This window comes from Acinonyx jubatus, chromosome E4 (genome assembly GCF_027475565.1).
Source record: "Acinonyx jubatus isolate Ajub_Pintada_27869175 chromosome E4, VMU_Ajub_asm_v1.0, whole genome shotgun sequence".
In the NCBI taxonomy this organism is placed as follows: domain Eukaryota; kingdom Metazoa; phylum Chordata; class Mammalia; order Carnivora; family Felidae; genus Acinonyx; species Acinonyx jubatus.
This window is the reverse complement of record NC_069395.1, coordinates 44576731-44604429: the sequence shown is the minus strand read 5'-3', so window position 1 is coordinate 44604429 and position 27699 is coordinate 44576731. Positions and strand designations below refer to the sequence as shown.

At 42.1% G+C, this 27699-nt stretch overlaps 1 long non-coding RNA gene across 2 annotated transcripts in view; it reads right to left on the bottom strand.

Moving 5' to 3' along the window:
- Positions 1 to 27699, bottom strand: part of LOC128313108 (uncharacterized) — a 55000-nt gene that overhangs the window by 1112 nt on the left and 26189 nt on the right. For both annotated transcript variants that reach the window (XR_008293346.1, XR_008293345.1), the window contains exons 4-5: positions 15740 to 15848; positions 12945 to 13075 (exon numbers count right to left, since the gene is read on the bottom strand). This is a non-coding gene — a long non-coding RNA (uncharacterized LOC128313108). The remainder of the gene's footprint in view (positions 1 to 12944; positions 13076 to 15739; positions 15849 to 27699) is intronic.

Below are 27699 nucleotides of genomic sequence, written 5' to 3'. Positions count from 1 at the left end.
TGTGTTGGGTGTTATAAGAATAAGCTAAATATGTTGAAAGAGGTGTGAGAAGATAGTATATTCATAAAGAAAGGATGGGATGCTCTGTCAGTTCTAGTCCTCTGGGAAGCAAAAGCCAAGATAAAGTAACCAGTATGAGAGATATATGGGGGCTAATGGCTGTGAAAGATAAAGGCCCGAGGGGACAGGAGGAGTGGGGAGCCTTCAGTCTGTGATGCAGGTCTAACAGCTTTCAAAGGGGAGGGGAAGAGCTTCAGACTGCGGGCCATCTGAGAATGTCTCAGCCAGCCCCCTGGGTTATTGGTGGAAAGGCTCTGGGGTCCCCACCATGCTCAGTCATTGCCTGCGAGCTTCCAGTGAGTGAAGGCTCGGGGTGGATGCTGCGGTGGATTCCAGAGATCTGCACCTGTAGGCGCTCAGTCAACCACACCACTTCTAGCAGGTTCTTCCCAGAGGGAGATTTGAAAGGTACACCTCCACAGCTGCCATCCGTGGGCTCCAAAATGGAACAATCGGAGAAGAGTAAAGAGCTCCCTGGGGCTGAATGATGACTGAAACTAGACATTCAATTGAAAGATTGAAAATTAAGGTTGAGAAAACCTCTCAAAATGTAGAATAGGTCAAACAGATTGAAAATATAAAATACATAAAATTGTAAAATGAGGCATTCAAATAGTAATCCAGGAAAGCCATTTTTTTATTAATTAAGGCTTCAGAAAAAAGGGAGGGAGATAAGAAAGAAAATTATATTACAAAGAGAAGTTCCTAGAACTGAAAACTAGGTAGAGCCTTCCCCACAATGAATTTAAAAAAGACCCACACCTGGATACATCTTCATAAAATCACCGAACACTAAAAAGAGAACATCCCCCAAAGCTTTCAGAGAGATACAACAGTTCACATGCAAGGGAAGGGGAATCAGATTGTCACCAGACTTCTAAAGAGTAAGTCTGGAGGCCTGAAAACAAAAGATACAGTGCTTTAAAGATGTTAAAGAAAATTATTTATATCTCCAGACTCTGGCCAATAATGAGACAAGATTTCAGCATGAAAGCACTCAGAAAATGTAATTTGCAAACAATTTGTCTTAATTCCTGGAGTATGTACTACTCCACATAATTGGGATAAAAAAGAAAAAGGAGGGATGCCTCAGTTGAGCATTTGACTCTTGGTTTCAGCTCAGGTCATGATCTCATGGTTTGTGTTTGAAGCTTGCATCGGGCTCTGGGCTCACAGCACGGAGCTTGCCTGGGATTCTCAGTTTCCTTCTCTCTGTCTCTTTCTGCCCCTCCCATGCACGCTCACTCTGTCTCTCAAACAAATAAAACTTAAAAAAAAAAAAAAAAGGGAAGACCTAGGATTCGAGAAACAGTCTATCCAACCAAGTTAAAACAATGATGGGAATTTTCAGGGTGACATTTGCAGCAACTCTAGAGCCCCAGTCCCCACTGGAGCAAGAGGCCAGATGGGACCAGGAGGGAAATCTCTGTGGAATAAAATATGTGATTAAAAATGGCATTAATTGAGAAGATTAATAAAAGTTTGAAATGCCAACCTCTAATCAAATAAGTAAGGGCAAAAAAGACTCAGAAAAACAAAGACTATAAGAAAAGTGCTGTGCAATAAGAGGCAATCCAAAATGTGGTGTCAATTTAGGCAAATGACATAATGGAAAAAGGGAAATCTATTTGGCTTTGACGCTAGAAAGAGCTTCTTTAAAGTGGCCCAACCCTGGCACTATAAAGCCTAGAGAAAATGAAAAGTAACCCTAATACACTGCTTTGCGAAGCAGTAGACGGTAGTTACATTGTTATACTAACGCAAACACTGTTTATTCATTTTTAAATTTCAGAGTCGGTCCACAAAGCAGGAATATTGGTGAAATCTCAGGACAAAATGTAATTATGAATAAATATTGGATGATGCAAAATAATATAGAGCTGATAGATGGCAGTGGGGGTAGGGGAGATATGGAAAGGAAGGGTAAGGCAGTTTTCCAAGTTGGAATGACTCAGTAGAAAATCAGTGGAAACAAATAGTTTAATCATATTATTTCATGTTACAAAAGTAACCAATGGAAGAATTAAAAGTCGTGTGAATACTAAATATTGGGAAGAGGATGCAAAAGGGGATGTTAATGCAAGGTAAATTTTCATTTCTTATGCATTAATTGATCATAATTATAAATGATAATAAGACTACAGCGTTATAATTATAGTACCTACACTTGTGGAAATAACTAAAGAGTTGAAAAGAGAAACAATGAAAAGAGATGAAAATATATCAAGAGGTAGTTGGGGAAATACCAAGCTTTATGAATTCTTTATTATTTGATTTTTACCACACACAATCATTATTTTGATAAAAACTGAAATTAAAAACAAAACACTTAAATCTTAGATTTTTTAAATTTATTTTTAATTAATTAATTAATTTATTTATTTATTTTATTTTTTGTTTATTTATTTTTGAGGGAGAGAGAGAGACAGAGCACGAGCTGGGGAGGGGCAGAGAGAGAGGGAGACACAGAATCTGAAGCAGGCTCCAGGCTCTGAGTTGTCAGCACAGAGCCCAACACAGGGCTCGAACCCATGAACTGTGAGATCATGACCTGAGCCAAAGTCGGAGGCTTAACCGACTGAGCCACCCAGGAGCCCCAACACTTAAATCTTACCTTGTTTAAGGCAATAGTGGTTGCCATAGCAATATTGTATCATGTAGATTTTAAATCCTTTAGGTTTTTTGTCCCTTCAGTGGGCAGAAGATTATGTAGCTCATATGTCCACTTCTTCCCCTCCCTCTGTCTGTCCCTCTGCCCCACCTTCCCCCACCCCCAACAATATTCCAGAATGAATAAGAAATTGGCATATTTCTTAAGGAGACACAAATAGTCACCATTTTGAACTGCCTGCCGTAATTAAATTATTATATCATGTCATAAATAAAAATGTGCAGGCATTGGCATATTGTGGGCATTAAGTTTGTAGTGACAAAACAATTAGAAGAATATCCTATAGCCACTGACCTGGATATCATCCAGATCTCAAGCCTGTTTCTTATTTAGTTCTCTCTTTGGGCTTTTCAGGGCTCAGGAAAAAAAATGTGTAGTTTTTAATCTCATTTTTGGGTCAGTAGTCAACTTGGTTAGGGAAATGGCTGTCATTGCTAACATCATCATCATAGCACATGAGAACAGCTTCTCTGTTATTCAGAAGGTCACCTTGCTTCCAACATCCTTCTACAGCATAAATGGTTAGATCCCAGAACATCTAGAGTATAAGCTTCCCTCTGGGGCATTTGAGCCACTTGAAGTATGACTAGCACGACGACAGAGAGCCTTTCCTTATATGTTGGCTTTTACAACTTTGTTAAGAGCCAGAAAGAGAATCTTTTGCCACACCTGCTACCAAGATTTAATCGTGAGAAGGACACTGGTCATTCTCTTTTAGTCGCTGTTGAGGGGCATGTCTATGTGCCTCCTGCCATGTTAGGAAATTTGCATGTATTATCATTTAATTTTCACAACGATCCTGGGAGGCAAGGACCCTTATTACAGCTGTTTTTCAAACATAAAACTGAGCCTTAGGGGAATCAAATAGGTGTTAAGTAATGGGACCAGGATTTAAAGCCTTTGTGCCAGTTCCAGATTCTAGATGGTGGTCTACTGTAAGCTTATGGTTTGAGTTTCTCTTCATTAATCTAAAAGCTCTTTACCTCAGTGATACTTTAACAAATATACTATTCTTCTCTGTTTATATCATCTTGTTTTATCCCTATAGGCTCATCCTTTAAATTTTTTTTTTTTTTTTTTTTTTTACTGGGGCTCCTGGGTGGCTCAGTTGGTTAAGTGTCTGACCCTTGATTTTGGCTCTGGTCATGACCTCATGGTTCATGAGTTTGAGCCCCACATTAGGCTCTGTGCTGACAGTGTGGAGCCTGCTTGGGATTCTGTCTCCCCCTCTCTCTCTGCCCCTACCCCACTCATGCTGTCTCTCTCTCTCTCTCTCTTTCAAAATAAATAAATAAACTTAAAACAATATTTTAAAGATGTATGTAGTAAAATTGACCAAAGTAACTTCACAGGCTTTATTGCTACTATTGTTTTGTGCACTGAGAGTATATCCCTTCTGCTTTTTTCTAGCATTTTACATCACACAACCTCAACTAGAATCTGTCTTCATTTACAACTAAAACATTTCTTTGGAAGGGAAGGACTAATTCTGAATAATCAGATCCATTAAATAATTTAAAGCATTTTACTCCCATAGAAACCTATAATCTGTCTGTATTGGATAAAATTCTCAGAACACTTTTAAAACATAAGTTGAAATTTTGCATCACTTCCAAAATATTGAAGTTTTAATTTTTTAAATAATTAAGCAAGAAATTAAATGGCAAATTATAAACACAACATGTTGGTTTTAACAGCACTTTCATATTCATTTATAATGTATGAATATTTAAACAGCGAAAGTTTGGATAATCTGCATTTTAACATATAGTAACAGTAATGTGTAGTATCCAATGAGTAGATGCAAAAACAGTGCTATTCTATTAAGAGATTAAATATCGGGATGCCTGGGTGGCTCAGTAGGTTAAGTGTCCGACTTTGGCTCAGGTCACGATTTCATGGTTTGTGAGTTTGAGCCCCGCGTCGGGCTCTGTGCTGACAGCTCAGAGCCTGGAGCCTGCTTCAGATTCTGTGTCTCCCTCTCTCTGCCCCTCCCCTGCTTGTGCTCTGTCTCTCTCTCTCCTTCAAAAATAAATAAGCATTAAAAAAATTTTTTAAAGAGATTAAATATTGAGTGGAAGAAGATGTGTAGTTGGGTTTTTTCTTTCTTTATTTTGAAAGAGAGAGAGAGCAAGTGAGCATGAGCAGTGGAGGGGGAGAGAGAGGGGGAGACAGAGAATCCCAAGCAGGCTCCACACTGTCAGTCAGCACAGAGCCCTGTGTGGGGCTCAAACTCAGCAACCATGAGATCATGACCTGAGTTGAAACCAAGAGTAGGACACTTAATGGACTGACCCTCCCAGGCGCCCCTGTAGTTGGGTGTATTTTGTGTAAGTGAATTTGATTAGGCAGAAGTCTGTTATTAAGTGGGGAAAAAGGCAAACAACATGTCATTTGTGTTTAAAATTTTCACTTGTGGGCCAGTTTATTCTTTTGCAGGAAGGAACAAAAATCAGATTTCTCTGAATAAAAATAGACTAATGGCACGAAAATAAGACAGAAAATAAATCCGGATGTTTGAAGTGTTATCTTGACTAAATATTACCTCTAGTTTTTTAAGTCAACTTTATTTAGAAATAATTTGCATACAATAAGATGTACATACTTTAAGAATACAGCATGATGAGTTTTCACAAACGCTTACAGCCATCAGCCAGCCACCTTCATGGTCAACGCATAGAACATCATTCCAAAAGTTCTCTGATGGTTCCTTCTAGTCAACCTCTTCCCTCCACTCCCAGACCCAGGGGAGCACTGGTTTGTTGTCTGACACTATACATTAGATTCATCTTTTCACACATCAAACCCAGTAGTTTGACTGTGTCTACGTGTGGTATTCTTACCTGCTTAGTAATCAGAATCCTGCTCGGAACAGACTATGCTTCTGGGATTTGTAAGTCAGTTAATCATCAAATCTAAGAAAATGTGAACCATTACTTTTACAGAAATTTTTTATGTACCTTCTTCACTTTCTTTTCTTTCTGTCATTTCAATTACATAGATGTCAGACTGTTTTCTATTATCTTACACATCCCTGAGATCCCATTTTTAGAAATATTTTTATTTAATGTTCTTAAGTGATAATTTCTATTAATTTGTCTTCAAGTTCACTGATTATTTCTCCTGTCATCTCCATTCAGGTATGAATCCTTTCCAGTGAACTTTTCATTTAAGTTGTTGTACATTGTAGTTCTAGAATTCTTATGTTTTTTAAAAAATAGTTTTCACTCCTCTGTTGAGATTCCCTATCTGATAGCTCACTGAGACCACATTGTATTTTAAATCTTTAAAAATATTTATGGTTGCTGCATTAAATCTTTGTTTGCAGATCAAATCTTTGGACCATCTTGTAGTCAATTTTTATTTTCTACAATCTTCCTCTGATTTTTGTTCCAGGAGGCAATTCAATTGCTTGCTGAGCACCTTAAATCTACATAAACATGTTTTATGCTTTCTTATAGTAGATATGTGGAAGGTGCTGGTGTTTTCTAAGACTCTGTAAACTGGGTAGAGTCAGCTTCCAAACTCTGATGGCTCTACCAATCAGAAGTCTTGTTTTTAGGTCTTGTTACTGAGTGTATTGTAGGCCTTGCTAGATCATGATCCTTAGTACTAAAGCATGGTGTTTCTGGTGTCTCGGCTGGATACCCAGGGTGTTAATGAGGTCTCTACTCTCTGGCTGGGCTGGCACACCAACATTTCCCAGCTTCATCTCTCAGATCCCTTTGTCCCACTCACATAGAAGCCACTCTCTGGTAAACTTAGAACATGCACAGCCTAGTCCTTAGCCAAGGTCAAGATTTTTGAGTCTCACTTCTGTGTAACTCCTCCCTACCTAGTGTCTTGCTTTGTCTTAAAGATCCTAACTAGTTCAGCATCTCCAAACTCTGAAGTTGTCTCCAGGCAGAGAGAGATGGCAATCATAGGGATCACCTTGTGAATTTTTCCTGGTCTCAAGGACTACAGACTTGTGCTGCCTGTTGCTCAAAGCTTGACAACAATTGCCTTATACATTTTGTACAGTTTTAGTTGTTTGTGGAAGGAGGGCTAATCCCACACCAGCTATTCTATCATGGCTGAAGTCTTATCTATAGTTTTAAGGAGCTACCTGATGAAATCTGAGATCCATTAATAACAACATCTGAGATTTTATGGTGATATTCAGGTGACTGAGAAAGGAAGATATAATAACTAAATTCAAAAAAAGAAACGAGAAGGGTGCCTGGGTGGTGAAATCGGTTAAATGTTGGACTCTTGCTTTCGGCTCAGGTCATGATCTCACTATACTAAGATCAAGCCCCTCATCAGGCTCTGTACTGGGTGTGGATCCTGCTTAAGATTAGATTAAAAAATTTTTTAATGTGTATTTATTTTTGAGAGAGACAGAGACAGAATATGAGTGGGTTAGGGGCAGAGAGAGAGGGAGACACAGAATCCGAAGCAGGCTCCAGGCTGTGAGCTGTCAGCACAGAGCCCACCGCGGGGCTCGAACTCATGAGCTGTGAGATCATGCCCTGAGCCAAAGTTGGACGCTCAACCAGCTGAGCCACCCAGGTGCCTCCCTGCTTACAATTATCTTGCCCTCTCCCTCTGCCCCTCTTCCCCATTCTTGCTCTCTCTCTCTCTAATAAATAAATAAATACAATCTTTAACATAAAGAAATGAGAGTCAAATTATGGACCAAATGATCACGAGACCTCCTAAAATGTACATTATGTTTCTATCTTCAGTGTATCTTCCTTGGAACAACCATCTTCTACTCGCTTCCTGGGTTATGAGTGGTTTTCAATAGTGGTGCCTACCTAACCACTCTCGGTGGTTAGATGTGGGCATGCTTGTCCAAGCTGAGCCGATCAAAATATTCCACTCCAAGGACTCCAGTGGCTGGTGCAGGAATGAGCACCCAAACAGTGTCAGAATATTTCCTGAGTTTAACACATGGATATTGTAAGAGAGATGTTCTCTTTCTTTTGGGGTTGCTGCCTGGGAAGCTTTGAGCTGAATCTCTTGACAGACAACTTGCCCACTAAAAGGCCAGAGTCTGTATAATAGGGGTTTGTCTGTCTTGGGCTGCTCAGCATCCAAACTTTCTTCCAATTTGAGATTTCTGTGTGACTCTTGGCAGGTGGTACCATCCCACCACGCACCCTAGTTAACCAAACGTTCTCTATCCTTACCCTCTGGAAGCTGTGCTTCAGCCAATCGGATTGAGTCTCGTCAATCCAACTCTCTTACCTGAGACTGCAGACAGGAAGGTTGTGATGTGAAGATGGAGAAATAATAGTGACCATTTGTACAACAGTAGAGGACTGGAAAATGCAACGAGAGCAGTTCAGTGTCCAGTGATGGCCCCTTCAGACGTATTTGCAACACGTGCCGGGGTGGCGCTGACAGTACATGGGCCCTTTCTGGACTTGGTTGTGTCCACAGCTGTCTGGGAACCCTTAGGTGTTTGCCTGCTTTTCTGTTCCTGGTTTTCAAGTCCTCCTGATAATCCTGTGAGCTACCCAATAGCCTTCTGTAAATTCCTTCTTTGTTAAAGTGTGTTTGACAGACTACTAGCTGTTCCCCAAAATGTGTGTATAAGTGGCTGGAGAAAGACAGATGGATACACACACACACACACACACACACACACACACACATCTCGAGATCTTGAGGTGGAGGGGAGAAAGGGAAAGAAGGAGGAAAGTCAAGAGAGGGAGAAAGAAAGGGAAAACTTTTGCTTTTCACTTTATATTATTCTGTACTGCTTAAATGTTTCAGAATAAGAAGCCTGTATTGTTCTCAACCTTTAAAAAAAAAAAATCAAGTGAAGAAGATTACCTTGACCTCAATTATCCAGACTTCAGTTGCTGTATGTCTAAATGCTATTTCTTTACCAATGAAATTATTCCATAGACAATGTAATGCAGGGCCTTGGATGTGCCATTCTTCCTGAACTTCACTTTGAAAAAGAGAGCAACTGCTCTCTGTGAGGTCCTTTCCTTCCAGACATTTTGGAGGCAGGAATTTATAGCCCTCTGTGTTTTGAGGAAGGAAAAAGAATTTCTTCTGCATTGAGTTTTCCTTGGAAGATTTTCCCATTTGCTAAAATGTACTTTCCTCTACAACTGTGTCTCTCTCCTTCACTAGAAATTTCTCCACTGTGAGGAAAACTCTTTCCCCTGAGCCAGTATTCAGCCAAGCTGGTGGTTTTTATTTGTTTAGTTTGTAATTTTTTTCATGAACATGGCATGTGAGTGACTGACACACATATAATGGTTTCTTTGCTTTCCCTACTTTTGGACCTATACCTTCATTGGAGTTATTGCAAAAATGGCATCTGGGTAACCACTGGCAAGATGAAAAGCGATATATAAGCCACATACCCTGCCAGACTAACATTTTGTCCAGGATGTGATGACGACCACCTCTGATGAAATGATGAAATGATAGGAAAGTTATGATTCCTTCATGGCTAAACCCTTTGGATCAGTGCTTCATCACTGTGACCCAATGAAATCCTCCCTGCTCCATATAGTTCTGTGTATATATGGTACCTCTTTATTTTTATTAGTTGTATAAAATATACGTCCTATAGTGCAATTTCACACATAGGACTTCCTTTAGGCCTTGCAGCTCAAAAAAATTTCCCCATAAATTCCACTTGGGATTTGGGATTAATTTGGGCTAAACTGGCTATTTTAAAATACAAATGTCCTGCTGGGTGGTAGATTCCACTTCTCCTCCAGTAAGAATTATTTAACTAAATAGTATGTGTGTAGAGTCTGCCCCAACAGACCAGTCCTTTACCTTTCTCCACCTGCTCTGTGTCCTGAGTTACTGATTTTTATTGGCCACATAGCCTCGCTCCCTTGCCTTCCGGATTGGGCAGGTTTAGTCCATGGACAGTTCTGGGAGGAGATCAAAGGGTGGAAGCAAAGAGAGATTAGGGTATTTATTCCCCTGGCTCCTTCCCTCCTGGGCCATGACTTGGCACTGGCTGTGTTTCTCTACCTAAGGCCATAGCCCTTACCTGGCTTTGGTAACTGCTTCCTCCAATCCTTGCCCCTTTCTGCTATTATTGTACTTAGGGAGCTTTATTATCCCTTGTTGATTTCATTTAACCCTGCCCACATCTTTGCCTCTTCATTAACTATTTTCCAATCATGGCTTTTGGTTTTGTTTTTAGTTTTTAATGTTTATTTACTTTTGAGAGAGAGAGAGAAAGAGGGAGAGAGAGAGAGCATGAGTGGGAGAGTGGCAGAGAGGGAGAGACAGAATCGGAAGCAGGCTCCAGGCTCCTAGCTGTCAGCACAGAACCTGACGTGTGGCTCGAACCCACGAACTGTGAGATCATGACCTGAACATGTTTAACCAACTGAGCCACCCCGGTGCCTCCAATCATCACTTTTAAATGTGCTATTTCTTTTCTGACAGGACCCAGACTGATGCAGTGATCCCACTATGAATGGCCTCAAGAAATAGATCTCCCAAATTGTACATTGGGATTGTATCATGTGGAAGGCAGAAGGACGTCCTCCCCAAAATGTCCACATCTTAATCCCTGGGATCTGTGAACATGTTAGGTGGTAAAGGACAGTTAAGGTGGCAGATAGAATTAAGGTTGCCTATCAGTTGACCTCAAGATAGGAAGATTATCCTGGGTGGGCCCAATGCAATCACAAGGATCCTGAAAGTGGAAGAGGAAGGCAGAAGAGGAATCAGTGCCAGACTGGTGTGAGGTAAGAAAGACTGACCAGCTGTTTCTGACTTTGGACATGGAAGGGCGTCATGAGCCATGAAATGCAGCCAGTCCCTAGAAATGGAAAAGTCATGGAAAGAGATGTTTCCCTAGAGTCTTCAGCAAGGATACAGTCCTGCTGATACCTTGATTTTAGCCCAGTGAGACCCGTCTCAGAGTTTTGACCTACAGAGTTGTAAGATAATAAATATGTGTTGTTTTAGGTCAATAAGTTCATGGTAATTTATTATAGTAGCAATAGGAAACTGATACAGGTTACTAACACATTCGATGAGAACATAGAACTTTCTTCTTTTTTTTTTTAAGTTTATTTATTTATTTTGAGAGAGACAGAGACAGTGCAAGTGGGGGGGGGGGCACAGAGAAGAGAGAGAAAGAGAGAGAGAATCCCAAGCAGGTTTCATGCTGTCAGCTGCACAACCAGATGTGGGGCTCGAACCCACAGACCATGAATTCATGACCTGAGTAGAAACCAAGAGTCTGAGACTTAACCTACTGAGCCACCCAGGTACCCCAGAACATAGAACTTTCTTGATGTAAGAAAATGGAATATGTATAATCCATAGTATATTATTAAAATTATTGCTAGTAACAGGGATTGGGATGCCATGCAGGTGAAGGGCAAGGTATTAAAAAATCATTTAGCTGTGGTCCTTAGGTGCTATGATGACAATGGTAATTTTCAAGACAGTGGGGTGAGTTGGCTTTTTCTGTCAGTCCTAAATAATGTACACAGATAAAAGTACTGATTTAAAGCTTTGGAGATACAGTCAGGGTATAAGTAGAAAGTTAAAAAACCTCTCTGGCAGCTTTAAACAATGCCTAGGGGCACCTGGGTGGCTCTGTTGGTTAAGCATCCGACTTTGGCTCAGGTCATGATCTCACCATTCATGAGTTCAAGCCCTGCGTCAGGCTCTGTGCTGACAGCTCAGAGCCTGGAGCCCGATTCAAATTCTGTGTCTCCCTCTCTCTTTGCCCCTCCTCTGCTCACACATTCTCTCTCTCCTTCAAAAATAAAAAAAAAAAAATAATAATAATAATGCCTACCTTTGAGACATGGGCTGGGAGTATTCGGGCAGATGCAGAAAAGACCAAGAACTCTGAACCCCCAAATTGTCTTAAAACTTTCTTGCATATAAGCACCCCGATCCAGTTTAGGGGTTGGAGAACAGAGAATTGGTGGTAGATGAAAGAAGCCATGCCTCTCCACTTAGTCCTCACATTAGCCTCAGAAACAGCACTGTGTCACTGTTTTATATTAGTCATTTTTTCCCCCTCTATTTCTCTGAAACCTTATATAAAAGGCACTGGTAATGGCTGACATCTGATGTTTAGGTGAGATTTTGGCTGAATTCATATCTCCTACAATGAATGGTAGCTGTGGGTCCTCTGTATTGAGGATGTAAGTTTTTTTTTTTTTTTTTTTACTCAGATGAAAGGATGCTGAGGCAAAGTGTGGCTTAAGGTGAGAGCGTGTTTCCATTTTTCTCCACCCTGCCCTGTGTCCTGAGAAGCTGATCTTTATAGACAGCATCAACCAGGCTTCCTTGTCCTCTGGCTTCTGGCTAGGTTTGGCCAATTTAAGGCACTGGCAGAAGATTAGAGGATGAGCTGGGAGAGAAAGGGCAGGGGATTTACTTTCCTGCCTCCCTCCTTGCAGGGCTACAGTTGACTACATTTGCCACAGCCACTATTTTCGAAACATAGCTAGAGATCCCAGCCCATGCTGGGCAGCCTGGGTCTACAGCTTGCTGTTGTTTCTACAGTTTCCTGGGGTCCTTCACCTAACCCTTTCTGGGTTTCCTTAACCTTGCCTTTACTTTTCTAAGTAGCCCCTTTATTAATCTCTTCAAATATCCCCTTTTTCTTGCTGGAACTCTCACTGATACCATCATCATCATTGCCATCATCATCAGAGCAACTAACATTTACTAATCACTTATTATGTTCCAGGCACTGTGCCCAAACTTCTCACACAGATTACTTATTTTATCCTTACTATAACTTTATGGTATGCATGACTATTGTTACTCTGTTTTAGAGATCAGGAAATTGGCATTTAGAAATTGGCACACAGCTTTCCCAAACTTACCTAGCTAGACAAGATTTGAATCCAGTCTGCAGCATTTGAGAAAGCGTGGTAGAATAAGTATAGAAGACAGGTTTTGAAATCAAAGAGACTTGGTGACAAATATCAAATGATGATCTGAGCCAAAACACTTAATCCCTCTGAGCTTAGGTTTCCTTATTTCTGAAATGGGAACTGCCTTGCCTCAGCTAGTTAGAGCTCTTTTTTGCAAGCAACAGAAGAAACACGAGCCAATCAAAATGACCGGATTCCAGGGAGTTGTGGAGATAGTAACAACTAATGAATGCATTCTTCAAGGCGTCCGTGTTGTCAGTTCCAACCATCTTCCATCCGTGGCTGACTGCTCAAGACTCAGATTCCCAGGAGAGGGTGCCTACCTGGTCTGGCTCATGTTACTTTCCACACCTTTAATTCAGTAGGGTAGGTCATCAAGTATTCATTCAGTGATGGAGAGTTCATCTCCCAAGGAAAACTGGTGTGATTTTACCTGAAAATGGGGTAAGGGATGCTGTAAAGGCAAAAAGGAAACAAACACTATAAAACGTGGTTTCATGAATGCTACAAAAAGTAAAGGAGAGGGGCGCCTGGGTGGCTCAGTCGGTTAAACGTCCGACTTCAGCTCAGGTCACGATCTCGCGATCCGCGAGTTCGAGCCCCGCGTCGGGCTCTGGGCTGAGGGCTCAGAGCCTGGAGCCTGCTTCCGATTCTGTGTCTCTCTCTCTGCCCCTCCCCCGTTCATGCTGTGTCTCTCTCTGTCTCAAAAATAAATAAACGTTAAAAAAAATTAAAAAAAAAAAAGTAAAGGAGATAGTTTAGGCAAAGCACCTGACACAGGAGTCAGGGCTTTCTCTTCCCTTTTGTTGAAACATTCAGAAAAGGGGCATTTAATAGTAGTATAAGAAATGATATTGCATAGAATTTATCCTCCACTGGCTGTTTCTATTGTCTACCTCCTGATAGTCTCTCACAGGAACTATCTGATGTTAACCTCCCTCTTATTCTGCCCAGTGACTGCCAATCTTTCCCCATAATGCCTGTGTTTATATAGATTTCTCCCCATTGCTTATAGGCATCTTTCTATGGTCTGTCCATACTAATGTGCTAATCTGAATCATCTCATTGGTGAGCATCCTGTTTTTTCTCCATCGTTACATTTTTTAAAATTTCAAACATACAGAAAAATTAAAAGAATCAGACAGTGAGCACCCATAAACACACCACCTAGATTCTACCAGTAATATTTTAGGTTATTTGCTTTATGGCATGTCCATCCAACTGTCTGTCCATTCATACATCCATTCAAGCCCCTGTTTGACAACATTGTATCTTAGTGGACTAATAAAGATTTTTTTTTTTACAATGAGCCAAAATCTTTCATATCAATGTTAGCAAAGAACCAAATGACAGAGGTCCCAGCAACAACTAGGGGTTGGGCCAGTATCTGTTGGTTAATGCTTTGAATAGAAGAAGTTTTTAAAACACTTGTTTCTCACAGAATGTAACCATCTGTTCTTTCTAACAGGTTCTTGACTTCTATCTTTTCTAACTATGTCTCTAAAATAGATTTTTCAGAGAACTGCTTTTGGAATGATTGGGAAAGTGTTCTTGGGAAGAATTCACTGACTGAAGTGAGCCAAAATCAGAAAAGTATACGGATGGAGCATTTCCTATGTAATAATAATAATGATAAGTTTTGAAAAATGTCTGGTCACCAAAAATGTCTGTCAGGAGTCAAAGACTCTGAGAGGGATGGTCCCAATCTTGAGAATCAGATAAACAACTCAACTCCTCAGGGCTACTGGAATACCAAGATAATTTACACACCCCACATTGCATTCTATTCTTACTGACTAGGTTTCACTGTGAGACTTGTGGTTTCATTCAAGCTCCTGAATTCAAAATTCAAACATCTGGGTTTTTGTTGATTTGCATACTTGTTGAAAAGAGATGTTGAGCCAGTGCTGGTCAAATTTTAGGTGCAAAGGTAATAAAGTGGAAGAAACATAACATGGCCATTTTTGAAGTGTAAATACAGTTCACATTTAAGTCTACAATACGGAATGTCTAGTCTTGGTGCCATTTGTCTGTGTTCTGGCATGAGATTTTTATATCTTGATGGGTAAGTAGAGGTGGATGAGTGTGTTTTGGGAGTACTAAGGTGGAATTAGCAGGTGGCTGAGGACAACTTGCTGAGAAAAAAAGGAGATGGAGGAATAATTCTGCCAGCAGGAGAGAGAAGGTCTAATCTGTACTGGAAAGAATAGTGAAATGTAAATAGAATCTCAGGACATGTCAACGAAGAAGAATAAAGATGAAAGGGGGATAACATAGAAGAGAAATGCAAACAACACCTAAATAAGTGAATATAGACTGAATGGAGAAGAGACGTCTCTGAGTTTAGGTGAGAAATTCTCAAGTAACCAGGCATGCTATAATAAAGACTGGCCTGGGGTGACAGGATATAATAAAAAAGAAATGAGTACTATAGACAGGTAAAATACCAGGGAGAGGTTCTTATGTGCTTAGGCCAATCAGCACAGCCCATCAGCCTAACCCCAGTCAGCTCAGACGTGGCCACAGAGCCTTTTTAAAAATGCTTGGATAGAAAAGTACTCTCTTCTGGTTGGTGTGCTGTGTGGACCTGAAGCTTGGAACTGTTGCAGCCATGTTGACACCATGAGGGAAGACAGCCTTATGATGATGCTTCCCCTTCAAAGACAGAAAAATCAGGTCATCCAGGACAACACCGAGCCACTGATCAACCTTCTCTGAAATTCAAACCACCCCGGGATTTAACAAATTCAACCTCATCATTGAATAGGTACAAATTGATAATGGTGTCGGTGTACCCAGAAGGCATCACTAACATAGTTAATGGTGCCAATTTTACATCCTTATTGGAAAATAATCTTCTACCACATCCTCTGGCACATAGACAATGTTCAGTTAAAATATAAGTGGAGGGGGAAAAAATCTAGCTAAAAGCCAAGGTTCAAAGCAAAGGTAAGATATCATGTTTGTGACAGCAAAATGGTGTTGAGTAGGGGGTTTGTGGCCATGCCAATGTAAGGAAGAATTAGCAAAAAATTCTATTTTTCCCATTCACCATTCTGTAACAGAGATAAAGCACCTGAGGATATAGAAATAGTGATCAGAAAACAGGTTTTCTCACATTTTCTCAGCTGCTTTTTCAAATTCTTTCCATTCTTGACAGTCAGCAACTCACAAGATAGGGAGGATAGTACACTTCTCTTCTAATTTTTCAGGGCAGAGGGAACTACCTAAAAAGGAAAATAATGTTCAATAGTGTAGTATGGGAGCTCAGTTCTGATGGTGACTTTTTTAAGGAACCATTATGTCCCCAAATAGTCTCTACCATCGGTAATTGTGCCTCCTTCTCCAAAGCAGGGGTGATAAATTAATACAGTCTTTCTGAGAGGCTTGGAAAATCTGCAAATGCAAACTACTTTAGAAACAGTCAGATACTAACTGAGTAGAGAGTAGAAATTGCACCCTAGAGGAAATAAAAACAGCGTTTTTCTTAGTCTTTATTTCCAAGGTTTGTGTACAAGGCTAGCGTTTTTCAGTGAGTGACACTCTGGAGTCCTTTCCTAATGACCCTAAACAAATTTCAAAGATCAAGCAAAGCATCATTTTGGTTAATAAACAAGGTCATAAAGTGAATATGCCAATTTCAAAGCTACCGTTGTGTGGGGGAAGATTTTTTCGTTATGAACTAAACATATTAACTTTTATGGCAGCTCGTTGCCTTCTGAGAGCACTCATGTATCCCATTTATCAAGGCTGTGTGTAGCCTTGAGATGTGCGTGCTGTATCACTGGGAGACAGAGAGTTAATAAATACGGTGCAAATTAAAAAGAGTCTCACCTATGGGGAGAAATAAATGAGATGAACAGAGTGATTAAAGAAAGCATCTTACTCAAGCTGAGTACTGAGGCAAGATTCTCTAAGAGCTACAAGGAAGCATGAGTATAAATAGTGGGAAGGACAGAAATTAGCTATGAAGTAAATATCTGATGACTTCTAGGGCTTAGCCTGGAATAACAGAGAGGTCAAGGTTATCATTAAAGCAATGTATGCACTAAATACATAAAGAGGTAAATGAGAAAGTCTCTGTCCTCCTAAGATTTATACTCTACTTAGGAAGACAGGTTATGCACATGGAAAGGTGCTATAGCATGCCCAATATTGACACTTAAGGGTTAAAGGAATTACAGTCCTAATGGTGTGGGAGCTTAGAGGATTGCTGTGGGCTTGGGTAGCTGGGGAGAAAGAGGTGATTCTGAGCTGGGCTTCGCAGAGAGAGTAGTCCCAAATGGGTGAGTGGATGAAAATGTATGTGAGGGGAAGTCAGAAAGGAAGAGGGAAAAGACAGATGAGATGGCCCCCCTGGTGCTTCTGGGACATCTACAGACCCCATGAATTTCCTCATCTCTCCCTTTCAAGCAATAATACTGCATTAAAGGAAGATAATTTGAATGAATAAAAGGAGCTCTTCTACAGATCCTCAAAAAGAGCAATTCTATTGTAGTGCTAGCTTTCTATGATATCTATGTGTATATTTGCTATATCAACACAGAAGTTACGGAAAAAAGAAAAATATAGGCTCTAATCATAATCATGACGGTAACTGACTAAAACCCAACAGGTATTCTTTCCAACAATTTAAAAATAGCAATAACATCATCACCCGAGATTTGAATTCACTTCAGGCACAAAGTAAAACATTACAAAAATAATTTCCCGGACACCTACTTAAGGGGAGATTTCAGGTCAGAAATCACATTAAGGAATTAGTTACTAAGCACCAGGACAAATCCATTAACATGGCAATCTTTGTGGTCATCTGCCATATCGCCAACACAGGTCTCAACATCATCACGTGGACAGGAGGGAAAACATTTTAATATGGGAAATGATGAGCACATCTTCTGTAAGTATCAAAGATCTCAGAGATCTTTCCTGGAATTACTGAACTATTTCCATCTTTTTAGTGAGAAATACCTCTTTAGGAAGGCAGCAGTTGATGTCATCTGGACTGTAGAGTCCTATTAAAGATGAGTTCAACTCAACCACCTTGCAAATAATAATATTCTCATCACTTGAAATATTAAAGCCATGTGTACAGAGCTTACATCATGACATTATCTTTTTAATTTCTTCCCTCACCTGTAGCAATCTCTTTAGCCTCCCATCTTGGAGGATGACACCACCATCTATCCAGTGACCTAATCCAGTAACCCAGATGCCTATGTTTTTTCCTCACTGCAATTCCTGCTTCTTTCATTTTCACTCCCTTAGTATTCTCCCTGTCTGTGTCCACCACCCTATCCCTATTACTGCCATTAATCAGGTTCTCACCATTGCACAACTGGAATATTACAGTCTCCTAACTGGCCTCCTTTGCTCTCCTGTAGCCTATTTTCCCTAATGAATCAAGAGTAACCAATTCTGATAAGCACGATTCTGTTAATGGTACTGGCATAGGTTAAATCTTTCACTGCTTCTAGAAGAAGGCTCAAATAATTCGGCTGGGATAGAAAAATCTTCATGATCTGACCCATCTACTTCATGAACCTTATGTCTTATCACACCCCCCATTTCTTATCTCACAGTCCAGCCAGGATGAATTGTTTTCGTGATCTCTGAACGCATCCCATTCCTTTGTTCAGGCTCCTCTCGTGTGGAATGTTCTTTTCAGTGACCATGTCTACCTGGCCAACAAAGCCCACCTTTGAAGGCTCAGCCGAAGAATTATCTAGGAAGTCCTTCCTGTCCACTCCTTTAAGTAGAATTATTCCTAATCAGTGCTCCCGTTAAACCTGCACAGTCTTCTGGTATCACACATACTCATTGTGCTTTCTGGTTTCCAGGTCTGTTTTCCTTTTGAGGCTGAAGATAAGGGATGACGATGCCATATTCATCCCCGTATTGTATTCATATTTGTGTTGCCAGTTGGTTCCCTGTTAGGCTTTGCCAAAGAGAGCACTAGAAAGAAGTTGCAAGACGGGAGGAGGAAGAAGGGACTTGCTCCTTCCTGTCTGCTACTTTCTGGCGTCTTGTCTGCTTCCTGTTCCTGTGAGCAACACTCCAGCAACACTTCCTTGCCTTCCTGAAGTAGCAGCTGAATCCCGTTTGCAATTTTTCCAACCCTGGTAGAACAAGCCTCATTGTTTCCCTCAAAGGGACGCCAGCATGAACCAGCTGCCCCCGCTCAGAGGTCTGGGTCCCAGTCTCCAGGGAATCCTCAAAGCCTCAAAGTTTTAATAATTCCAATTTCTTTCCCTGTTCTCCCAGGCTTGGAGGTGGGAGCTGCTCCCTGCAGTTGCTACTTCGATGGAACTGTAGAATTCTCATTTTATACTTTCAGTGATCTAGTTAACAACCACATCTGTTTAACAACTCTTTTTTTTTTATTTAAAAAAAAATTTTTTTTAATGTTTGTTTATTTTTGAGAGACAGAGCACGAATGGGGGAGGGGCAGAGAGCGAGGGAGACACAGAATCCAAAGCAGGCTCCAGGCTCTAAGCTGTCAGCACAGAGCTTGATGGGGGGCTCGAACTCATGAACCACGAGATCATGACCTGAGCTGAAGTCGGACGCTTAACTGACTGAGTTGCCCAGGAGCCCCTAAAAAAAACAAAATCTTAAAAAAAAAGTTTACCTCCAAAACATGCACTGAATTAGTAATGTTTTTGCAGGGAGCTTTATTCAGTATACCTTTATTCTCTAGGTCTTAAATTTGACATCATTGTTTCAGAGAATTGACATCATTATTCAGAGAATGCGCAATGTTGGCCACTTCGCACAGGGCCTACACCAGACTGTTTGTGACCAGTCCCACCCTGGACCAAGAATGCTCTTCTCATTCCAGCCCCATTATGACTAAGCCCACCATCTTGATCATCTGAGCAGATTCTCAACTGGTTTGTCATCTGTATATGTTTTCTGCTCTTTTCCTCCCCCAGCCTGAGAGCAGGATTATTTCACTGTTTCTGTGAATCCCCCACAGCTCAGCAAATATTATGCAAACAAACACATGAAGGAATTAGGTGAATAATCAGGCAAAGAGAAAATTCACTTGCATTGACTTACCACTGTTTATTGATTGGAAGACTTTGGGCACAATAGCGCTTGATAAAGATTGTTAATTAATCATTCACCAGTACAATGTATGATCCCCATTTCTTGTGAGTGATCCTGACTGCCTTACTATTGTTTTTGGACCTAGATCTCTCAGAGGAAACATTAATTTCTATTAACAGTGACAGAGGAGGCCACGGAAGGAAGAGCATGAGGTTGGAGTCAGAAAAAACTAGGTATAGATTCTGAAATTGCCACCTGTATGACCTTGGGGGCAAGTTACTTAAGCTCTTGGAGCCTCAATATCCTTTTCTGTAAATTGGAATAATAATAATAATAACAACAACAAACACCTATTAATTGTTTTATACCAGATATGTTCTAAGAGTCATACATTTATTAACTAATTTAATCCTTACAACAACCCTGTGAGGTATTTACTATCACTACCCCCATTTTAGAGACAATCTCAGACAGGTTGAATAGCTTGTCTAAGATAACCCCGCTAGGAATTCTTTGGGTCCAGATGTAGAGCCAAGCAGTCTGGCTCCAGAGCCCAGCTTCCTGACCATCTGCTGGCTCTTTCCTGATTACCAAGAATCTCATTCAGTGAGCTAATACATGTTGAGGGCATGGCCCATATAAGTGCCGCATAAATGGTGCTATTCTGGCACCCTGGAAGGGAATTCAGAAAGAGCTTGGATTCAGTAGCATAAGTTCAGATTAGATTTACCATTGAAATGACCTGACTGGTATGAACCGTTATTTTCGTTATGAACATTTTGGCAAAAGCGTCGGCCTCAAATAGTAGAAGAACATTTTCCTCCCATCCTTAGTGGTCAACGTGGTGAAAGGTATTTAGTTCTGTAGTGTTTATTCTGTGTTCCGTTGCTAAGGAAAAGGTGATGTAGCCAGATAATGCAGCGACAGGCGACAGCTGAGCCATGTAAAGGCAGCGTCCTGAGCCCTGAGCGAGCCTTCTCTGAGCCAGCACTCACTGCCTTTACCCAGCTCTGTTTCTTTCCAGTACCTCCCACCGCCTACCATAAGGAACTCGTGTGTTGTCTGTCCTCCCACAGAAATGAAGTCCCCGTAGGGTCAGAACAGGATCGGTTTGGTTCCCTGCTGCACGGCCTTTGCTTAAAACACCATCCTACCGAGAGCGGGCTCTCGCCTCGGTACGTGCTGCACAAACAGCGGGCACTGTCTTCAGTACCGGTTTTCCAGAAAATACGGGACGAGTCTGCGTGCACTGTGGCTCATCCCCATTTCTGACGGGGACTGGGGACACGATCTTAAAACATAACTACAAGCAACAGGTCAGAGACAGTGCAGAGTCAGAGCCTGTATCTCCTTCAGCGCTTGGGTGAGGCTGCGGCTCCAGACGGGAGAGCCAGATAGGAGCCCTCCGAGGCTACGGAGAGGGCAGATCTGAAGGAAATATGGAGGTGGGGTTGATGCCAGCACCTCGAATCAGGTCTGCTTTGAGAAATTCCGCTCAGAATTTAGTCAGGAAAGTGTCTCTCTCAAAAAACCATAAGGAGTAAATAGCTCTGGGATGTACTGTTTTGCTTTGGCTGCTTGGAAGCTTAGGGCCAAACTTCATGCTCAGAAATGGTAGTAATAATTGTTTAGGCCACAGTTTTAGTATCTTTTTCTCTCTCTGATATACATGTATATACATATATAATATGTTTATTATATTTAATATAAGAATAAATATGTATCATGTATATTTATTTTGCTTGACATAAGAATAGATTTGATATATGATATATGAAATCTGATATATATGCATTCTGTTTTTTTTTTTAATTTTTTAGGGTTTATTTATTATTGAGAGACAGAGAGAGCATGAGCATGGGAGGGGCAGAGAGAGGGGGAGACACAGAATCCGAAGCAGGCTCCAGGCTCTGAGCTGTCAGCACAGAGCCCGACGCGGGGCTCGAACTCACAAACCGTGAGATCGTGATCAGCTGAAGTCAGACGCTTCACTGACTGAGCCACCCAGGCACCCAAATCTGTTTTTATTTTAATAAATTTATTACACATATCTTTCTGTTTGGAAACCATCTCAAATTTTAAAAGTAGGATATAAACTACTGATTTCTGAATAAAAAAGAAGTCAGAGAAGTCCTGAGGGTCAGGATGGTGGCCCCGGAAGAAGCCTCTCTTTCCTAGTCCCCGGCATGGCATGCATTTCTGCCCCTCACTGCGTTACCCCCCTCCCAATCTTGGCCCCAGCTCCGGACCTGCAAGGAGTGTCCGCTCGGCACATTTCTCTGCGTCCACCTCTTTCTCTACATCACTGGTACCAGCCACGCATCCAGCAAATCCGATCCCGTGCTCTTCCATTTAACCTTCTTCAGGATTCCTCACTTCACAGCAGAGAAAAATCCGTTGAGCTGAATAAACCCTCCAGCCATGTTCCGTGTCATGTCTTTCTCCAAATTTATGTTTAGTCAGTGTGATTCTGTTTATAAAAATGCATCGGATATCTACTACATGCCTGGTTCTACGTGCCCTAGAGTTACAGAACGGTGGGGCTTAGCTCTTTCTGGGAAGTCCCCGCAACACCCTTGAGGTCATTACCTCTCCATATACTCTATCTTGTCTATCCCATGCATTCTTTTATTATTTAGCTCCAATCCACACTGTTGGACATGGACTTTCTATGGCTTGTGGTTTACTTCTTCTGCTTGACTCTGCATTCATGGAAAGCAGGAGACATCGTTCATCCGTCTCCACGACTTCAGAGTCTAGGGGCTAGCACACAGCGGGTGTTGATAAACACATATGTGTGTATATAATAATTTTTTAATGGCGGAAATTAAAGGCGTGAGAAAGAATACCCAGGACAGTACCTTTCACACGGTATTTACTCACTAAATGTTTGGGAAGAGAAAATGAGGGTCAGAGACACCTCGTAACTGAGAAAGGGAAAGGGAAAAGTGGTGAATGGGTTGCATGAGAGACAAATGTCCATGTGTGAGAATCATGTGTTTTGGAAGAAGAACAATGATTGAACTTTCAAACATGTGTATTTAGTTTGATTCAGTAAGTATCCTTTTTTTTTTTTAAGTTTATTTATTTGTTCATTCTGAGAGAGAGCATGTATGCGGGGAGGGACAGAGAGAGAGGAGAGAGAGACTCTCAAGCAGACCCTGTGCTGTACTGTTAGTGCAAAGCCCTATGCGGGGCTCGAACCCATGAACTGTGAGATCATGACCTCAGCCGAAATCAAGAGTTAGACACCTAACCTACTGAGCCACCCAGGTGCCCCTCAGTAAGTATTTTCTGGGGCGCTTGGGTGGCTCAGTCAGTTGAGCATCAGACTTTAGCTCAGGTCATGATCTCACGGTTCATGGGTTCGAGCCCCAAATCAGGCTTTCTGCTGTCAGCATGGAGCCCAGAGCCTGCTTCAGATTCTCTGTGTCCCTCTCTCTCTCTCTCTCTCTCTCTCTCTCTCTCTGCCCCTCCCTCACTTGCTTTCTCTCTCTCCCTCAAAAATAAACATTAAAACAGAGAATAAGTGTCCTAAAATTTTTTTTTTAGTTTATTTATTTTGAGAAAGACAAAGTGAAGTGGGAGAGGGGCAGAGAGAGAGAGGGGGAGACAGAGAGAGAGAAAGAGAGAGAGAGAGAGAGAGAGAGAATCCCAAGTAGGCTCCACACTGTCAGCACAGAGCCCGACTCACAAAACCATGAGATCTTGAGCTGAGCTGAAATCAAGGCTTGGATGCTTAACTGACTGTGCCACCCAGGCACCCCAAAATAAGTATTTCTTAAACATCAACTATAAATAGGAAAGCTGACTGGGCAGCTGGGGTTTGAGCAACATGTGAGCGGACGCACACTTGTGAAGTGCTATTTCATTACAAGTGTGGACTCCGGAACCGCATGAGCCCTGGTAGAGTCTGACCAACCCCTTGCTGCGTAACTTTGGGCAAGTTATGTAACCTTTTCAAACTGGATTTCCTATATAAAATAAGGATAAAAATTACCTAACTCACGGGTTGTAAGTTTGAAATGAGACAATTCATGTGGTACGTAAGGGACGTAGAAAGGATGTGGCAAATATTAGCTGTCAGTACCGGTAACCAAACGAGAGATAAAAACCATGGTCCAGATTTATCTTCTACTTGACAGAAAGAGCCACATTAACTCCTCATGTGAGTATAAAAACGTTTATCAAACACCATGATGTTTAAGCTGAACCATATGAAATGATCAACATTCAACTGGTTTTTGACTTATTAAAATGGTAAGATCCTTTTGTGGCCCAATATTTCCTGCATGGTCCAGTTGGTCACGGGCCATTTAGAGGCACATCACTTAATTTCCTCCGTCTGCTCTGACATCTTTCCTCTCAGCCAGCTTGTTCATTTATGCTTGTTCACGATGCGTGCCCTGCTTACTTCCAGAAAGGACCCGAGGAGGCTCGACCCCTGTAGCCACGAGGCTGTCCGTGTGGTTTATTTGGCAATTAATCATGTGCCGCCCTGTGACAAATCCTCTGTTGTCTTGAACTGTTATGTAAATCTTGTACTGGATTTAGCTTTTTCAGGCCAAAAGCTGTCAATAGTGAGAGAGAACAACTTGGCCACATTGGAAGCAGACTGGAGAGTGTATCGAGTGCCTTGCAGGGCCCTGGCTTCGGGGGCTGGGAACGGGAGCCTGGGGAGGAGGAAATGCAAGAATTACAGGCCAGTGAGCTGTCACCAGCACCCAGACAATGGCCCGAGGGCAGAAAAGGACTTATTCTATTCCACTTGATGACATAAAGAAGGAGGATCCACCAGGAATCTTGACCAAGAGGGTGGAAGTTCCCTTGACATGAAAGAAACCCCTCTCATCTCTTTTAAGAAGGAAGAAGAACCTTTTTAAAAGAGTGATATTCAGGAGCATCTGGGTGGCTCAGTACGTTGAGCCTCTGACTTTGGCTCAGGTCATGATCTCGCAGTCAGTGAGTTCGAGCCCCGCATCGGGCTCTGTGCTGACAGCTGGGAGCCTGGAGTCTGCTTCAGATTCTGTGTCTCCCTCTCTCGCTGTCCCTCCTCAACTCACACTCTGTCTCGAAAATGAATAAACGTTAACAAAAAAAGTTTAATTAAAAAAAAAAAAGAGCGATATTCAGGAGACAGCACTGCAGGTCAATAAAAAAAAAATGTACTTTCTAGACATGGGGCTGCCCAAGAGGATATGGCATTTGTGAAAGGTTGAAAACTACTGGGCCAGAAGATACTTTATTTCCAACTCTTGCCTTGTTTTCTAGTTTTCAGACTGTTGATTCCAGGCCGCTCTGCACATCCCTCCCTGTTCTCCAGGTGGTGGGGGCACCTCCTTCCCCTCCCCTACCCCGCCTCATCTCAAGGGCTGCAGAACAGAGGGGCTTGGGCCGAGGAAACGGCAAAGAGCTTCACCGAGGAGCAGGTGGGCCGGGAGGGCTGCATGGAGGCAGGCAAGACGGTCTTACTGATTCAGTCACAGCGTCTGAGCCTAGAACCCACTTCTTAAACCTTGACCGAACTTCCTTTTGGCCGCTGTTTTCATGCACAGCCCGTGGCTTAAAAATGCTCACATACGCTCCTCCTGATTACTATGCGCTGTGGCGTCTCACACTTTCGGGGCTGTGTCTCTGCAGAGTGAAAGGCAGATGACAGGGAGCTTTTTGTCTTTCATATGCCACCTAGACTGTGACATGCCCCCACGGACAATCCGGGCAGCAGTGGGGCTCTCCCTTTGGTGAGAGATGTGACATGTGTCAGAAAAGGGAGCTGGCTCCCTCTTAAGAAGCTTGCTTCTTGCCGGGTGTCTGGGAGAGCTACGAGGTGGCTCACTTTGTCTGCCGGGCGAACAAAGGTGAGGCGAACCCCGCCCAGCGGACCCCAGAGCGGCAGCGCTTCTCAGCAAGGGAACCGGATGTTCACGATCTGTGCCTCCTGGTCTCAGCCTGACACCCAATTTAAACCGTGACCTTAAGCAAGTTACCAAACCTCCTTATGCCTCTGCTTCCCCAACTGTAAAATAACCGTCCTGAAGTCTGTCAATAGTCCTGGGGAAGAGGTAATAAAATGAATGGTGATACATGTCAATAAGTAGTAATCGAAGCTGACTTTTACGTATGGTTTTGCATACATAAAAGTGCCCTAGGAAGAAAAGATGGTCTGATTCTTCCGAGTGATTTCCATAATGTTAGGCTGGCTCCCAGATCATGTTATGGAACTGTAATACAAAGAAGGTGATATCTGCACCTTATCTTCTTAGCTCATCCTGCTTTGTTTGTATTTACATGGCTGTCTAAGGGGATACCATCAATATCCTGTGAGGAAAAAGCTGTCTGTATGTTAGGGTCTGTCTGTCTGCAGCGTTCGTGTAGTGGTAACATCCTCATAGCATGCCAACCAGGATGTCAGAGGAATGGGCTTCATCTCACTGTGGATTACAGTGAGTGGATCATTAACAGACCAGGAGCTTCCCAGTCCCATATTCTAGTAAACCTGAGGTTGAATGCAGGGTTGTTTTTGTTTTGTTTTTTTACTGTTTATTTATTTATTTTGAGACAGAGAGAGAGAAGCAAAGAGAGAATCCCAAGCAGGCTCCATGCTGTCAGCACAGAGCCTGATGCAGGGTTCGATCCCGTGAACAGCGAGATCCTGACCTGAGCTGAAACCAAGAATCAGACGCTCAACCGACTGAGCCACCCAGGAGCCCCCATGAATGCTGGTTTTGACAAACTAAAGCAGAGATATGCCCCTTAAGGAAAAGCACACCCAAGAAGTTCAAAACCATTTGTCTCTTGTTTTCTTTTTCTTTTCTTTTTCTTTCTTTCTTTCTTTCTTTCTTTCTTTCTTTCTTTCTTTCTTTTTTTAATTTCAAGGAAGACTGCTGCTAAATTTAAATTAAAGAATTTTTTCCTAGGCTGAAGTTACTCTTGCACTCAATAATCTGCTACTGAGCATGTGCTAAGTACTGTGAGCCCTTCTTCTCAGCACTGGAGATGTTAAGGATGAAAAAACCATGCTACCTGAATGCAAGGAGCTTACAGTCCAGTCAGGAGGACTGACAAAGACATCCAATCCTAGCACAGGGTGCCATGTGCTGTGGAGAGAGGAAAGTCCAGGGTGCGTCCAGTGGGAAATGGATGAGGGGCATTCAAATGCAGTGGGAGGAATGACTTCTGGTCAAAGATGACCAGTCATCTCCACATGGTTAATTTCTCTTTCTCTCCTGAGACCAGGGAGAGAGAACTGATTACAACCATCGATTGTAATGACATCAAAATTGTAAGTATAAACCCACAACGATGTAGAAAATGGGAGAGGTACCTTCAGACAAGAGTCTTTTAACAAATCAAAGGAAGAGAGAACGTGGATATAGAAGGTATACTGAGGAATTATGGAGGAAGCAGCTGCCCAGAGCACTGAAGGCAGGTGGTGAGGGAGGGGAGCAAGGGGGGAGGACACGACTGAAAGGGGATGCTCAGAAGTTAGGACCCAGGCTCGACAGACTGAGCCAGCAGGAAACAGGAGGATTCATCAGAAGTCTTTATGAGAAAGCCTCTTTATGAGACCACTTCACTCCCCTCTGGCATATTCAGCAGCCGAGCGTCAATCTCTCAAATAAATTAGGGTGTCCTTCAAATCGCTGGACGGCCCCAGAGAGCAGACCTGCACCTTCTAGCATTTAGAAGTCCATCAGAGGAAAGTGGGGGTAGAAGCCTCATGCAGGGTTCTGGGCAGTGAGCATTTTGCCCCCAGGAGACATTTGGCGGTGCCTGGAGAAGATAGTTTTGGTTATCTGGGAGGACAACTAACTTGGGGGAGGTAGACCCCAGAGATGCTGCTAAAAATCCTGCAATGCACAGGAGAGAGAGCCGCACAACAAAAGAATTACCTGGCCCCAAATGTCATTAGCGCCGAGTTTGAGAAACCCTGCTCTGACATAAAGCCTTCCAGCGTATAAACCCCACACAGTGCTCCGTTACCATTTCAGTAACGTCCCATTTCAGACATGCGGGTCAACTTCA